Here is a 15,208-nt window from a genome sequence, read left to right as displayed (position 1 = left end):
TATTACACCTCCCTGTATAGATATATTACACCTCCCTGTATAGATATATTACACCCCTCCTGTATAGATATATTACACCCCTCCTGTATAGATATATTACACCTCCCTGTATAGATATATTACACCTCCCTGTATAGATATATTACACCTCCCTGTATAGATATATTACACCTCCCTGTATAGATATATTACACCTCCCTGTATAGATATATTACACCTCCCTGTATATTTATATTACACCTCCCTGTATAGATATATTACACCTCCCTGTATAGATATATTACACCTCCCTGTATAGATATATTACACCCCCCTGTATAGATATATTACACCTCCCTGTATAGATATATTACACCTCCCTGTATAGATATATTACACCTCCCTGTATAGATATATTACACCCCCCTGTATATTTATATTACACCTCCCTGTATAGATATATTACACCCCCCTGTATATTTATATTACACCTCCCTGTATAGATATATTACACCCCCCTGTATAGATATATTACACCTCCCTGTATAGATATATTACACCTCCCTGTATAGATATATTACACCCCCCTGTATATTTATATTACACCTCCCTGTATAGATATATTACACCCCCCTGTATAGATATATTACACCTCCCTGTATAGATATATTACACCTCCCTGTATAGATATATTACACCTCCCTGTATAGATATATTACACCTCCCTGTATAGATATATTACACCTCCCTGTATAGATATATTACACCTCCCTGTATAGATATATTACACCTCCCTGTATAGATATATTACACCCCCTGTATAGATATATTACACCTCCCTGTATAGATATATTACACCTCCCTGTATAGATATATTACACCTCCCTGTATAGATATATTACACCTCCCTGTATAGATATATTACACCTCCCTGTATAGATATATTACACCTTCCTGTATATTTATATTACACCTCCTGTATAGATATATTACACCTCCCTGTATAGATATATTACACCTCCCTGTATAGATATATTACACCTTCCTGTATATTTATATTACACCTCCCTGTATAGATATATTACACCTCCCTGTATAGATATATTACACCTCCTGTATAGATATATTACACCTCCCTGTATAGATATATTACACCCCCCTGTATAGATATATTACACCCCCCTGTATAGATATATTACACCTCCCTGTATAGATATATTACACCTCCCTGTATAGATATATTACACCTCCCTGTATAGATATATTACACCTCCCTGTATAGATATATTACACCTCCCTGTATAGATATATTACACCTCCCTGTATAGATATATTACACCCCCCTGTATAGATATATTACACCTCCCTGTATAGATATATTACACCTCCTGTATAGATATATTACACCTCCCTGTATAGATATATTACACCTCCCTGTATTGATATATTACACCTCCCTGTATAGATATATTGCACCTCCCTGTATAGATATATTACACCTCCCTGTATAGATATATTACACCTCCCTGTATAGATATATTACACCTCCCTGTATAGATATATTACACCTCCCTGTATAGATATATTACACCTCCCTGTATAGATATATTACACCTCCCTGTATAGATATATTACACCTCCCTGTATAGATATATTACACCTCCCTGTATAGATATATTACACCTCCCTGTATAGATATATTACACCTCCCTGTATAGATATATTACACCTCCCTGTATAGATATATTACACCTCCCTGTATAGATATATTACACCTCCCTGTATAGATATATTACACCTCCCTGTATAGATATATTACACCTCCCTGTATAGATATATTACACCTCCCTGTATAGATATATTACACCTCCCTGTATAGATATATTACACCTCCCTGTATAGATATATTACACCTCCCTGTATAGATATATTACACCTCCCTGTATAGATATATTACACCTCCCTGTATATATATATTACACCTCCCTGTATATATATATTACACCCCTCCTGTATAGATATATTACACCCCCCTGTATAGATATATTACACCTCCCTGTATAGATATATTACACCCCCCTGTATAGATATATTACACCCGCCCTGTATAGATATATTACACCCCCCTGTATAGATATATTACACCCCCCTGTATAGATATATTACACCCCCCTGTATAGATATATTACACCCCCCTGTATAGATATATTACACCCCCCTGTATAGATATATTACACCCCCCTGTATAGATATATTACACCCCCCTGTATAGATATATTACACCCCCCTGTATAGATATATATTACACCCCCCTGTATAGATATATTACACCCCCCTGTATATATATATATATTACACCCCCCTGTATATTACACCCCCCTGTATAGATATATTACACCCCCCTGTATATTACACCCCCCTGTATATATATATATATTACACCCCCCTGTATATTACACCCCCCTGTATATATATATATATTACACCCCCCTGTATATTACACCCCTCCTGTATAGATATATTACACCCCCCTGTATAGATATATTACACCCCCCTGTATAGATATATTACACCCCCCTGTATAGATATATATTACACCCCCCTGTATAGATATATTACACCCCCCTGTATAGATATATTACACCCCCCTGTATATATATATATATTACACCCCCCTGTATATTACACCCCCCTGTATAGATATATTACACCCCCCTGTATATTACACCCCCCTGTATATTACACCTCCACACACCCGCAGTGGTGACCCGGTGCCTCCTGCTATTACCGGGCTCCCGTCCTCTCCTCTGCGGCCTGCTCTATCTCCGGCGCCGGGCGCTCGCCTAGTCTTGCAGGCCGGGAATGTAAACAGGCGGCCGGGCCGCACACTACAGGCCTCTCCGCTGCCTCCTGCGGCGCTGTCCGGTTACTACAGGCTCCGGGGGTCGGGGGGATTCCGGCCAGGGCGGGGGATGTGCCGGGACCGGGGGGCGCGGGGCGGAGGACGGCGGGGGGGTCAGGACTTACCTGTCATTACTTTCTACGCCATCTTGGATCCGACTTGTCAAGAGCCGCAAAGCACGACGGGAAATATACGACACTTACACAGAGGAAGAGACGGCGGGAGAAAGAGACTGAGGAAGAGAGAGAGACAGGGAGAAAGAGACGGTGGGAGGAAGAGAGAGAGGGAGGAAGAGACGGCGGGAGAGAGAGGGAGGAAGAGACAGGGAGAGAGAGGAAGAAAGAGACGACGGGAGAAAGAGACAGGGAGAGAGGAAGAGACAGAGGGAGGGAGAGAGAGGGCGGGAGGAAGAGACAGAGGGAGGAAGAGACGGAGGAAGAGACAGGGAGAGAGAGGAAGAGAGAGAGACAGGGAGAAAGAGACGTGGGAGGAAGAGAGAGAGGGAGGAAGAGACGGCGGGAGAGACAGGGAGAGAGAGGAAGAAAGAGACGACGGGAGAAAGAGACTGAGGAAGAGAGAGAGACAGGGAGAAAGAGACGGTGGGAGGAAGAGACAGAGGGAGGAAGAGACAGGGAGAGAGAGGGCGGGAGGAAGAGACAGAGGGAGGAAGAGACGGAGGAAGAGACAGGGAGAGAGAGGAAGAGAGAGAGACAGGGAGAAAGAGACAGGGAGAGAGGAAGAGACAGGGAGAGAGGAAGAGACGGTGGGAGGAAGAGACAGGGAGAGAGAGGGAGGGAGAGAGGAAGAGACGGTGGGAGGAAGAGACAGGGAGAGACAGGGAGGAAGAGACGGTGGGAGGAAGAGACAGGGAGAGAGAGGGAGGAAGAGACAGGGAGAGGGAGGAAGAGACAGGGAGAGGGAGGAAGAGACAGAGAGAGAGAGAGGGAGGAAGAGACAGGGAGAGGGCGGAAGAGACAGGGAGAGAGGAAGAGACGGAGGAAGAGAGAGAGGAAGAGACAGGGAGAGAGGAAGAGACAGGTAGGAAGAGACAGAGGGAGAGAGAGGAAGAGACAGAGGGAGAGAGTGGAAGAGACAGAGGGAGAGAGAGGAAGAGACAGGGAGAGGGTGGAAGAGACAGAGGGAGAGAGAGGAAGAGACAGGGAGAGGGTGGAAGAGACAGAGGGAGAGAGGAAGAGACAGAGGGAGAGAGGAAGAGACAGAGGGAGGAAGAGACAGAGGGAGAGAGAGGAAGAGACAGGGAGAGAGGGAGGAAGAGACAGAGGGAGAGAGAGGGAGGAAGAGACGGCGGGAGGAAGAGAGAGGGAGGAAGAGACAGGGAGAGGGAGGAAGAGACAGGGAGAGAGGAAGAGACAGGTAGGAAGAGACAGAGGGAGAGAGAGGAAGAGACAGAGGGAGAGAGTGGAAGAGACAGAGGGAGAGAGTGGAAGAGACAGAGGGAGAGAGAGGAAGAGACAGGGAGAGGGTGGAAGAGACAGAGGGAGAGAGGAAGAGACAGGGAGGAAGAGACAGAGGGAGAGAGAGGAAGAGACAGGGAGAGAGGGAGGAAGAGACAGAGGGAGAGAGAGGGAGGAAGAGACGGCGGGAGGAAGAGAGAGGGAGGAAGAGACAGGGAGAGGGAGGAAGAGACGGCGGGAGGAAGAGAGACAGGGAGAGAGAGGGAGGAAGAGACACAGGGAGAGACAGAGGGAGGAAGAGACAGGGAGAGAGAGGGCGGAAGAGACAGGGAGGAAGAGAGAGAGAGGAAGAGACGGAGAGAGAGGAAGAGACAGGGAGGAAGAGACGGAGAGAGAGGAAGAGACGGCGGGAAAGAGACGGAGGAAGAGACGGCGGGAGAAAGACGGCGAGAGAGACGGCGGGAGGAAGAGACAGGGAGAGAGAGGAAGAGACGGAGAGAGAGGGAGGAAGAGACAGAGAGAGGGAGGAAGAGACGGCGAGAGATTCGGCGGGAGGAAGAGACAGGGAGGAAGAGACAGGGAGAGAGGGAGGAAGAGACGGCGGGAGGAAGAGACGGAGAGAGAGGGAGGAAGAGACAGGGAGAGAGACAGGGAGAGAGGGAGGAAGAGACAGAGGGAGGGAGGAAGGGAGAGGGAGGGAGAGAGAGGAAGAGACGGAGGAAGAGACGGAGAGAGGAAGGAAGAGACGGCGAGAGAGACGGCGGGAGGGAGAGACAGAGGGAGGAAGAGACAGGGAGAGAGGAAGAGACAGGGATAGAGAGGAAGAGACCGAGAGAGAGGGAGGAAGAGACGGAGAGAAAGGGAGGAAGAGACTGCGAGAGATTCGGCGGAGGAAGAGACTGAGGAAAAGACAGAGAGAGAGACAGGGAGAGAGAGAGGAAGAGACAGGGAGAGAGACCAGGAGGAAGAGACCGGGAGAAAGAGAGGAAGAGACTGGGAGGGAGAGGAAGAGACAGGGAGGAAGAGACAGAGGGAGGAAGACACAGGGAGAAACAGAGGGAGGGAGAGAGAGGGAGGAAGAGACAGAGGGAGAGGGAGGTAGAGACGGCGAGAGAAAAAGACGGCGGGAGGAAGAGACGGCAGGAGGGAGAGAAAGAGGGAGGAAGAGACAGGGAGAGAGGGAGGAAGAGACAGAGGGAGAGAGAGAGGAAGAGACAGAGGGAGAGGGAGGAAGAGACAGGGAGAGAGAGGAAGAGAAAGGAAGAGACAGGGAGGAAGAGACGGCGGGAGAAAGACGGCGGGGGGAAGACGGCGGGGGGAAGAGACAGGGAGAGAGGGAGGAAGAGACCGGGAGAGAGAGGAAGAGACAGGGATAGAGAGGAAGAGACGGAGAGAGAGGGAGGAAGAGACGGCGGGAGGAAGAGACTGAGGAAGAGACAGAGAGAGAGGGAGGAAGAGACAGGGAGAGAGAGAGGAAGAGACAGAGGAAGGGACAGGGAGAGAGAGGAAGAGACAGGGAGGAAGAGACAGGGAGAAACAGAGGGAGGAAAGATAGGGAGAGAGAGGAAGAGAGAGAGGGAGGAAGAGACAGGGAGAGGGAGGAAGAGAGAGGGAGAAAGAGACGGCGGGAGGAAGAGACGGAGAGAGAGGGAGGAAGAGACAGGGAGAGAGGAAGAGAGAGAGACAGGGAGAAAGAGACCGCGGGAGGAAGAGACAGGGAGAGAGAGGAAGAGACGGCGGGAGAGGGAGGAAGAGACAGAGGGAGGAAGAGACAGAGGGAGAGAGAGGGAGGAAGAGACGGAGAGAGAGACGGCGGGAGAAAGAGACTGAGGAAGAGAGAGACAGGGAGAAAGAGACGGTGGGAGGAAGAGACAGAGGGAGGGAGAGAGAGGGAGGAAGAGAGGGCGGGAGGAAGAGACAGAGGGAGGAAGAGACAGGGAGAGAGAGGAAGAGAGAGAGACAGCGAGAAAGAGACGGTGGGAGGAAGAGACAGGGAGAGGGAGGAAGAGACAGGGAGGGGGAGAGAGAGAGGAAGAGACGGGGAGAGAGGAAGAGAGAGGGAGAGAGAGGAAGAGAGAGGGAGGAAGAGACGGCGGGAGGAAGAGACAGGGAGAGAGGGAGGAAGAGACAGGGAGAGGAAGAGACAGTGGGAGGAAGAGACAGAGGAAGAGAGAGGGAGGAAGAGACGGAGAGAGGAAGAGAGAGGGAGGAGGAAGAGACAGGGAGACACAGGGATAGACAGGGAGGAAGAGAGACGGCGGGAGAAAGAGACAGGGAGAGAGAGGGTGAGACAGGGAGAGAGAGGAAGAGACGGAGAGAGAGGGAGGAAGAGACGGCGGGAGGAAGAGACAGGAACAGACGGTGGGAGGAAGAGACAGGGAGAGAGAGGAAGAGACGGTGGGAGGAAGAGACAGAGAGAGAGAGGAAGAGAGAGGGAGGAAGAGACGGCGGGAGGAAGAGACAGGGAGAGAGGGAGGAAGAGACGGCGGGAGGAAGAGACAGGGAGAGAGAGGGAGGAAGAGACACAGGGAGAGACAGGGAGGAAGAGACACGGAGAGACGGCGGGAGAAAGAGACGGCGGGAGAAAGAGACAGGGAGAGAGAGGAAGAGACAGAGAGAGAGGAAGAGACAGGGAGAGAGAGGAAGAGACGGAGAGGGAGGAAGAGACGGCGGGAGAGACAGGGATAGAGAGGAAGAGACTGAGAGGGAGGAAGAGACGGCGAGAGATTCGGCAGAGGAAGAGACAGAGAGGAAGAGACGGCGGGAGGAAGAGACCGGGAGAGAGAGAGGAAGAGACCGGGAGAGAGAGAGGAAGAGACAGGGAGAGAGGAAGAGAGAGAGGGAGGAAGAGACAGGGAGAGAGGGAGGAAGAGACAGGGAGGAAAGACAGAGAGAGGAAGAGACAGGGAGAGAGGGAGGAAGAGAGCAAGAGACAGGGAGGAAGAGACGGCGAGAGAAAAGGACGGCGGGAGGAAGAGACGGCAGGAGAGAGGGAGGGAGAGGAAGAGACAGGGAGGGAGAGGAAGAGGGAGGGAGAGGAAGAGACAGGGAGGAAGAGACGGCGAGAGGAAGAGACGGAGGGAGGAAGAGAGCAAGAGACGGAGGAAGAGACGGTGGGAGGGAGATACAGGAAGAGAAAGGGAGAGACAGAGGGAGGGAGAGACAGGGAGAGACGGCGGGAGGGAGAGACGGAGAGACAGACGGAGGAAGATAGAGGGAGGGAGAAACGGCGAGAGAGGGAGGAAGAGATGGCAGGAGGAAGAGACAGCGGGAGGGAGAGACAGAGGAAGAGACGGCAGGAGGAAGAGAGACAGCGGAGGGAGAGACTGCAGGCAGAAGAGACGGTGGGAGAGACAGGGAGGGAGAGACAGGAAGAGACGGCGGGAGGGAGAGAAAGGGTGGAAGAGACAGCGAGAGACAGAGGAAGAGACGGAGGGAGGAAGAGACGGAGATACGGCAGGAGGGACAGAGTAAGACGGCGGGAGGAATAGACAGCAGATCAGACAGCGGAAGGAAGAGACAGCAGGAGGAAGAGACAGCAGATGAAACAGTGGGAGGAAGAGACCGCGGGATGAAGAGACAGCAGATGAGACAGCGGGAGGGAGAAACAGGGAGAGAGAGAGAGGAAGAGACGGCTTGAGGAAGAGATAGGGAGAGAGAGGGAGGAAGAGACACGGAGAGAGAGAGGGAGGAAGAGACACAGGGAGAGACAGAGGGAGGAAGAGACACGGAGAGACAGAGGGAGCAAGAGACACGGAGAGACAGCGGGAGGAAGAGACGGCGGGAGAAAGAGAGGGTGAGACGGGAGAGAGAGGGTGAGACGGAGAGAGAGGAAGAGACGGAGAGAGAGGGAGGAAGAGACGGCGGGAGAAAGAGACGGCGAGAGAGACAGAGGGAGGAAGAGACAGGGATAGAGAGGAAGAGACTGAGAGGGAGGAAGAGACGGCGAGAGATTCGGCGGGAGGAAGAGAGAGAGAGGGAGTAAGAGACGGCGGGAGGAAGAGACCGGGAGAGAGAGGGAGAGACAGAGGAAGAGACAGGGAGAGAGAGAGGAAGAGACAGAGGGAGGAAGAGACGAGGAAGAGACAGAGGAAGAGACAGAGGGAGGAAGAGAGCAAGAGACAGGGAGGAAGAGACGGCGAGAGAAAAAGACGGTGGGAGGAAGAGACGGCAGGAGAGAGGGAGGGAGAGGAAGAGACGGAGGGACAGGGAGGAAGAGACGGAGGGAGGAAGAGAGCAAGAGACGGTGGGAGGAAGAGAAAGGGAGGGACAGGAAGGGAGAGACAGAGGGAGGAAGAGACGGCGGGAGGGAGAGACGGCGAGAGGGAGAGACAGATGGGGGAAGATAGAGGGAGGGAGAAATGGCGAGAGGAAGAAACGGAGAGAGAGGGAGGAAGAGATGGCAGGATGAAGAGACAGCGGGAGAGAGACAGGAAGAGACGGCAGGAGGAAGAGAGAGACAGCGGAGGGAGAGACTGCAGGCAGAAGAGACGGAGGGAGAGACGGCAGGAGGGAGAGATGGCGGGAGGGAGAGAAAGGGAGGAGGAGACAGGGAGGGAGAGACAGAGGAAGAGACGGAGGGAGAGAGCGGATGAAGAGACGGAGATACGGCGGGAGGGACAGAGGAAGAGACGGCGGGAGGAAGAGACAGCAGATCAGACAGCGGGAGGAAGAGACAGCAGGAGGAAGTGACAGCAGATGAAACAGTGGGAGGAAGAGACCGCGGGATGAAGAGACAGCGGGAGGGAGAAACAGAGGGAGGGAGAAACAGGGAGAGAGAGACAGGGTGAGACGGCGGGAGGAAGAGACGGTGGGAGGAAGAGAAAGGGAGAGAGAGAGACGGAGGGAGGAAGAGAGAGCGTGGAAGAGACGACGGGAGGAAGAGACAGAGGAAGAGACGGCGGGTGGAAGAGACGGCGGGAGGAAGAGACGAAGGGAGAGAGAGGGAGGAAGAGACGGCGGGAGGAAGAGACGGAGAGAGAGGGCGGAAGAGACGGCGGGAGCAAGAGACAGAGGAATAGAAAGGGAGAGAGAGGAAGAGACGGCAGGAGGGAGGAAGAGAGAGAGAGGGAGGAAGAGACGGCGGGAGGAAGAGACGAAGGGAGAGACATAGGGTGGGAGAGACAGATGGAGGAAGAGGGAAGAGACGGCCGGAGGGAGAGACAGACGGAGGAAGAGACGGAGAGGGAGCAAGAGACGGCAGGAGGAAGAGATAGCGGGAGGGAGAGACGGCGGGAGGGAGAGAGACAGCGGAGGGAGAGACAGAGGGAGGGAGAGACAGGAAGAGTCGGCGGGAGGGAGAGACGGCGGGAGGAAGAGACAGGACGAGACAGAGGGAGAGAGAGAGACAGCGGAGGAAGAGACAAAAAGAGACAGCAGGAAGAAGAGACAGAAAGACAGCGGGAGGAAGAGACAGCAGATGAAAAAGTGGGAGGAAGAGACCGCGGGATTCAGAGACAGCAGATGAGACAGCGGGAGGGAGGGAGGGAGAGACGGCGGGAGGAAGAGACAGATGGCGGGAGGAAGAGACAGATGGAGGGAGGAAGAGAGAGGGAGGGAGAGGAAGAGACAGGGAGAGACGACGGGAGGAAGAGACAGGGAGAGGAAGAGACAGAGAGAGAGACAGCGGAGAAAGAGACGGCGGGAGGAAGAGAGCAGATGAGACAGCGGGAGGAAGAGACCGCGGGAGGAAGACACAAAAAGAGACCCGCGGAGGAAGAGACAGAAAGACAGCGTGAGGAAGAGACCGGGGGAGGAAGAGACAGCAGATGAAACAGTGGGAGGAAGAGACAGCAGATGAAACAGCGGGAGGAAGAGACAGCGGGAGGAAGAGACAGGGTGAGACGGCTGGAGGAAGAGATGGCGGGAGGAAGAGATGGTGGGAGCTAGAGACGGCGGGAGGAAGAGACAGGGAGAGAGAGGAAGAGACGACAGGAGGGAGGGGAAGAGACAGAGAGGGAGGAAGAGACGGCGGGAGGAAGAGACGGCGGGAGGAAGAGACGGAGGGAGAGACAGACGGAGGAAGAGACAGAGAGAGGGAGGAAAAGACGGCAAGAGGAAGAGACAGCGGGAGGAAGAGATGGCGGGAGGGACAGAGGGAGGAAGAGACGGGAAGAGGGAGGAAGAGACGGCAGGAGGAAGAGACAGTGGGAGGGAGAGGAAGAGACAGGGTGGAAGAGACAGAGAGGAAGGGACAGTGGGAGGGAGAGGAAGAGACAGAGGGTGGAAGAGACAGAGAGAGGAAGGAAGAGACAGAGGAAGAGACGGCGGGAGGAAGAGACAGACGGAGGAAGAGACGGAGAGGGAGGAAGAGAGAGGGAGCAAGAGACAGCGGGAGGGAGAGACGGAGAGAGAGACAGCGGGAGGGAGAGACGGAGAGAGAGACGGGGGAGGAAGAGATGGCGGGAGGAAGAGACAGGGAGAGACGGTGGGAGGAAGAGATGGAGGAAGAGATGGAGAGAGGGAGGAAGAGACAGCAGATCAGACAGTGGGAGGAAGAGACAAAAAGAGACAGCAGGAGGAAGAGACAGAAAGACAGTGGGAGGAAGAGACAGCGGGAGGAAGAGACAGAGATGGCAAGAGGAAGAGACAGGGAGAGACGGCGGGAGGAAGAGACAGGAAGAGAGAGACAGCGGAGAAAGTGACGGCGGGAGGAAGAGAGCAGATGAGACAGCGGGAGGAAGACACAAAAAGAGACAGCAGGAGGAAGAGACAGAAAGACAGCGTGAGGAAGAGACCGGGGGAGGAAGAGACAGCAGATGAAACAGTGGGAGGAAGAGACAGCGGGAGGAAGAGTCAGGGTGAGACGGCGGGAGGAAGAGTCAGGGTGAGACGGCGGGAGGAAGAGACGGTGGGAGCAAGAGACGGCGGGAGGAAGAGACAGGGAGAGACAGAGGAAGAGAAAGAGAGAGGAAGAGAGAGAGAGGGAGGAAGAGACGGAGAGAGGGAGGAAAAGACGGCAAGAGGAAGAGACAGCGGGAGGAAGAGACAAGAGGAAGAGAGGGAGGAAGAGACGGCAGGAGGAAGAGACAGAGGGCGGAATAGACAGAGGAAGGGACAGTGGGAGGGAGAGGAAGAGACAGGGTGGAAGGAAGAGACGGCAGGAGGGAGAGACAGACGGAGGAAGAGACGGAGAGGGAGGAAGAGAGAGAGAGGGAGCAAGAGACGGCAGGAGGAAGATACAGTGGGAGGGAGAGACAGAGGGAGGAAGAGAGAGAGACAGCGGAGGGAGAGACGGTGGGAGGGACGGCGGGAGAAAGACGGCGGGAAGGAGAGACAGGGAGAAAGAGACAGGGAGAGAGGGAGGAAGAGACTGAAAGAGACAGCGGAGGGAGAGACGGCGGGAGGAAGAGACGGCGGGAGGAAGAGACAGCAGATCAGACAGCGGGAGGAAGAGACAAAAAGAGACAGTGGGAGGAAGAGATAGCAGATGAAACAGTGGGAGGAAGAGACAGCGGAGGAGACCGCGGGATTCAGAGACAGCGGGAGGGAGACAGAGGGAGAGACACAGCAGGAGGGGGAGAGACAGCGGGAGGAAGAGACCGAGGGAAAAAGAGACGGCAGGAGGAAGAGACAAGGAGAGACAGGGAGGGAGAGACAGCGGAGAAAGAGACGGAGAGAGGGAGGAAGAGACGGAGAGAGACAGCGGAGGGAGAGACGGCGGGAGGAAGAGACAGCAGATCAGACAGCGGGAGGAAGAGACAAAAAGAGACAGCAGGATGAAGAGACAGAAAGACAGCGGGAGGAAGAGATAGCAGATGAAACAGTGGGAGGAAGAGACCGCGGGATTCAGAGACAGCAGGAGGGAGAGACAGCAGGAGGGAGAGAGACAGCGGGAGGGAGAGACAGCGGGAGGAAGAGACAGTGAGAGACAGAGGGAGGGAGAGGAAGAGACAGACGGAGGAAGAGAGAGACAGCGGAGGAAGAGACGGCGGGAGGAAGAGAGCAGATGAGACAGCGGGAGGAAGAGACCACGGGAGGAAGACACAAAAAGACACTGCAGGAGGAAGAGACAGAAAGACAGCGTGAGGAAGAGACCGGGGGAGGAAGAGACCGGGGGAGGAAGAGACCGCGGGAGGAAGAGACAGCAGATGAAACAGTGGGAGGAAGAGACCACGGGAGGAAGAGACAGCAGATGAGACAGTGGGAGGAAGAGACAGCGGAAGAAATACAAAAAGAAACAGCAGGAGGAAGAGACAGAGAGAGGAAGAGACAGAGGGAAGGAGAGGAAGAGACAAGGAGAGACAGAGAGTGGAAGAGACAGAGAGGGAGAGAGAGGAAGAGATGGCGGGAGGGAGAGACAGATTGAGAAAGAGAGAGACAGCGGAGGGAGAGACAGAGGGAGGAAGAGACGGAGAGTGGGCGGGAGGAAGAGACAGAGGAAGAGACGGTGGGAGGAGGAGACAGAGGAGGAGACAGAGGGAGGGAGAGACAGCGGAGGAAGAGACGGAGGGACAGACAGAGAGACAGCAGAGGGAAAGACGGCGGGAGGAAGAGACAGCAGATCACACAGCGGGAGGAAGAGACAAAAAGACAGCGGGTGTAATGACCGGGGGTAGGGAAACGGACAAGTGAGCCCTAATCTACCCGCCACTCTGTCCCTGCCTACTTGCAACGACCCGCCCTAGGCGACGGGGTACAACTGGGCGGCGGTCGCTACGCTCAGTAAGTGCACGAGACAAACAGACAATGGTACACAAAGCTAAGGGGAAAGGGGCAGTTGCCCACGGCAACACCGTGAGCAACAAGAGTGGTGAACGAGCCGAGTCAAACCAGGAGAGAACGAGGTACCAAACGCAGAGCAGGAGAGTAGTCCGTAAGCCAGGGTCAGTATGGAGCAGGATCAAATATTTAGAAGCTGTAGCTGGGCCAGGAAACCACACGAGAAGAGTCACAAGCAAAGGAGGAACAGGAAAGGCAGGTATAAATAGACATAGGGCGGGAGCTAGCTTCGTCTGGCCAGGCTGTGATAGGCTCTCCCACTCCTAAGCCTGCCATCCTGAGTGGTGGAAGATGGAGTCAGTCTCAGAGACATAGACTCAGGTGCAGACTGATTACCTATGGGCATATACACAGAAGTTGTGCCTGGCAGATCCTTTACAGTACCCCCCCCTTTTATGAGGGGCCACCGGACCCTTTCTAAGTGGACCTGGTTTATTGGGGAAACTAAGGTGGAACCTCCTGACCAATACCCCAGCGTGAACATCCCGGGCAGGTACCCAACTCCTCTCCTCAGACCCGTATCCTCTCCAATGGACCAGGTACTGGAGGGAGCCTTGGACCATCTTGCTGTCCACAATCTTGGCCACCTCGAATTCCACCCCCTCAGGGGTGAGAACGGGAACAGGAGGTTTCCTCGAGGGAGCCAAGGACGGGGAGCAGCGTTTAAGGAGGGAGGCATGAAACACGTAGTGTATTCGAAAAGATGGGGGCAACTCCAGTCGGAAGGAGACAGGATTGAGGACTTCAATGACCTTATACGGCCCAATAAACCGGGGAGAAAACTTCTTGGACGGGACCTTAAGGCGCAAGTTCCTAGACGATAACCACACTCGATCCCCGACCATAAACAAGGGGTTAGCAGAACGTCTTCTTTCAGCCTGAGTTTTTTGTACGCTCTGGGACGCCTCTAGGTTCTTCTGAACCTGGGCCCAGACTGTGCACAGTTCCCGATGAACGACCTCTACCTCGGGATTGTTGGAACTACCAGGTGAAGCGGAGGAGAACCGTGGATTAAACCCAAAATTACAGAAAAAGGGGGAGACCACTGACGAGTTACTGACCCGGTTATTAAGGGAAAATTCGGCGAGGGGAATGAATGAGACCCAATCATATTGACAGTCAGAGATAAAACACCTTAAATATTGTTCTAGAGATTGATTAGTCCTCTCCGTTTGGCCATTAGTTTCAGGATGGAAGGCCGAGGAGAAGGACAGATCAATCTCCAACTTTTTACAAAAGGCTCTCCAAAACAATGAAACAAATTGTACCCCTCTGTCCGAAACAATATTGACAGGGACCCCATGGAGACGCAGGATGTGTTTGACGAACAAGGTAGCTAACGTCTTGGCAATGGGTAGTTTCTTGAGGGGCACAAAGTGGCACATCTTACTGAAGCGGTCTACTACAACCCACACCACCGACTTGCCTTGAGATGGAGGCAAATCGGTGATAAAATCCATGGAGATATGGGTCCAAGGTCTCTGGGGAATGGGCAAAGAACGTAGTAAGCTCGCTGGTCGGGACCTGGGAGTCTTGGACCTAGCACATACCTCACAAGCGGCGACGTAGGCCTTAACGTCTTTAGGCAACCCAGGCCACCAATGGTTTCTGGCAATGAGGTGTTTGGTACCCAGGATGCCTGGATGACCAGATAGTGCGGAATCATGACTTTCCCTAAGTACCCTTAGCCGGAATTGCAGGGGAACAAACAGCTTGTCCTCAGGAAGGTTCCCGGGAGCTGAACCTTGATCAGCCGCAATTTCAGAGACTAAATCAGAATCAATAGAAGAAATGATTATACCAGGAGGCAAAATACAAGCAGGATCTTCCTCCGAAGGAGGGCTGGCCATGAAGCTACGCGACAGTGCATCGGCCTTAATATTTTTAGACCCAGCCCTAGAGGGAACCAAAAAGTTGAATCTGGTAAAAAAATTAGCGCCCATCGAGATTGTCTCAGGTTTAGCCTCCGGGCAGATTCTAGGAAAACCAGATTCTTGTGGTCGGTAAGGACCGTTACCTGGTGTCTGGCCCCCTCCAGGAAGTGGCACCACTCTTCAAATGCCCATTTAATGGCTAAGAGTTCGCGGTTGCCAATATCATAGTTACTCTCAGTGGGCGAAAACTTCCTGGAGAAGTAGGCACAGGGGCAGAGATGGGTGAGGGACCTGGTACCCTGGGACAAGACAGCCCC

General features: G+C 53.4%; 1 protein-coding gene across 1 annotated transcript in view; it reads right to left on the bottom strand.

Annotated features, from left to right (window-relative positions):
- LOC142698905 (putative helicase with zinc finger domain) overlaps positions 1-3,614 on the bottom strand; it is a gene marked incomplete at its 3' end in the record, with an annotated part of 47,465 nt that extends 43,851 nt beyond the window's left edge. The window contains exon 1 of the mRNA XM_075847928.1: positions 3,007-3,614. The remainder of the gene's footprint in view (positions 1-3,006) is intronic.
- Between the last annotated feature and the right edge of the window lie 11,594 nt (positions 3,615-15,208).

Source organism: Rhinoderma darwinii, unplaced genomic scaffold (genome assembly GCF_050947455.1).
Source record: "Rhinoderma darwinii isolate aRhiDar2 unplaced genomic scaffold, aRhiDar2.hap1 Scaffold_1049, whole genome shotgun sequence".
NCBI lineage: Eukaryota > Metazoa > Chordata > Amphibia > Anura > Rhinodermatidae > Rhinoderma > Rhinoderma darwinii.
This window is presented reverse-complemented; position numbering and strand designations above follow the sequence as displayed.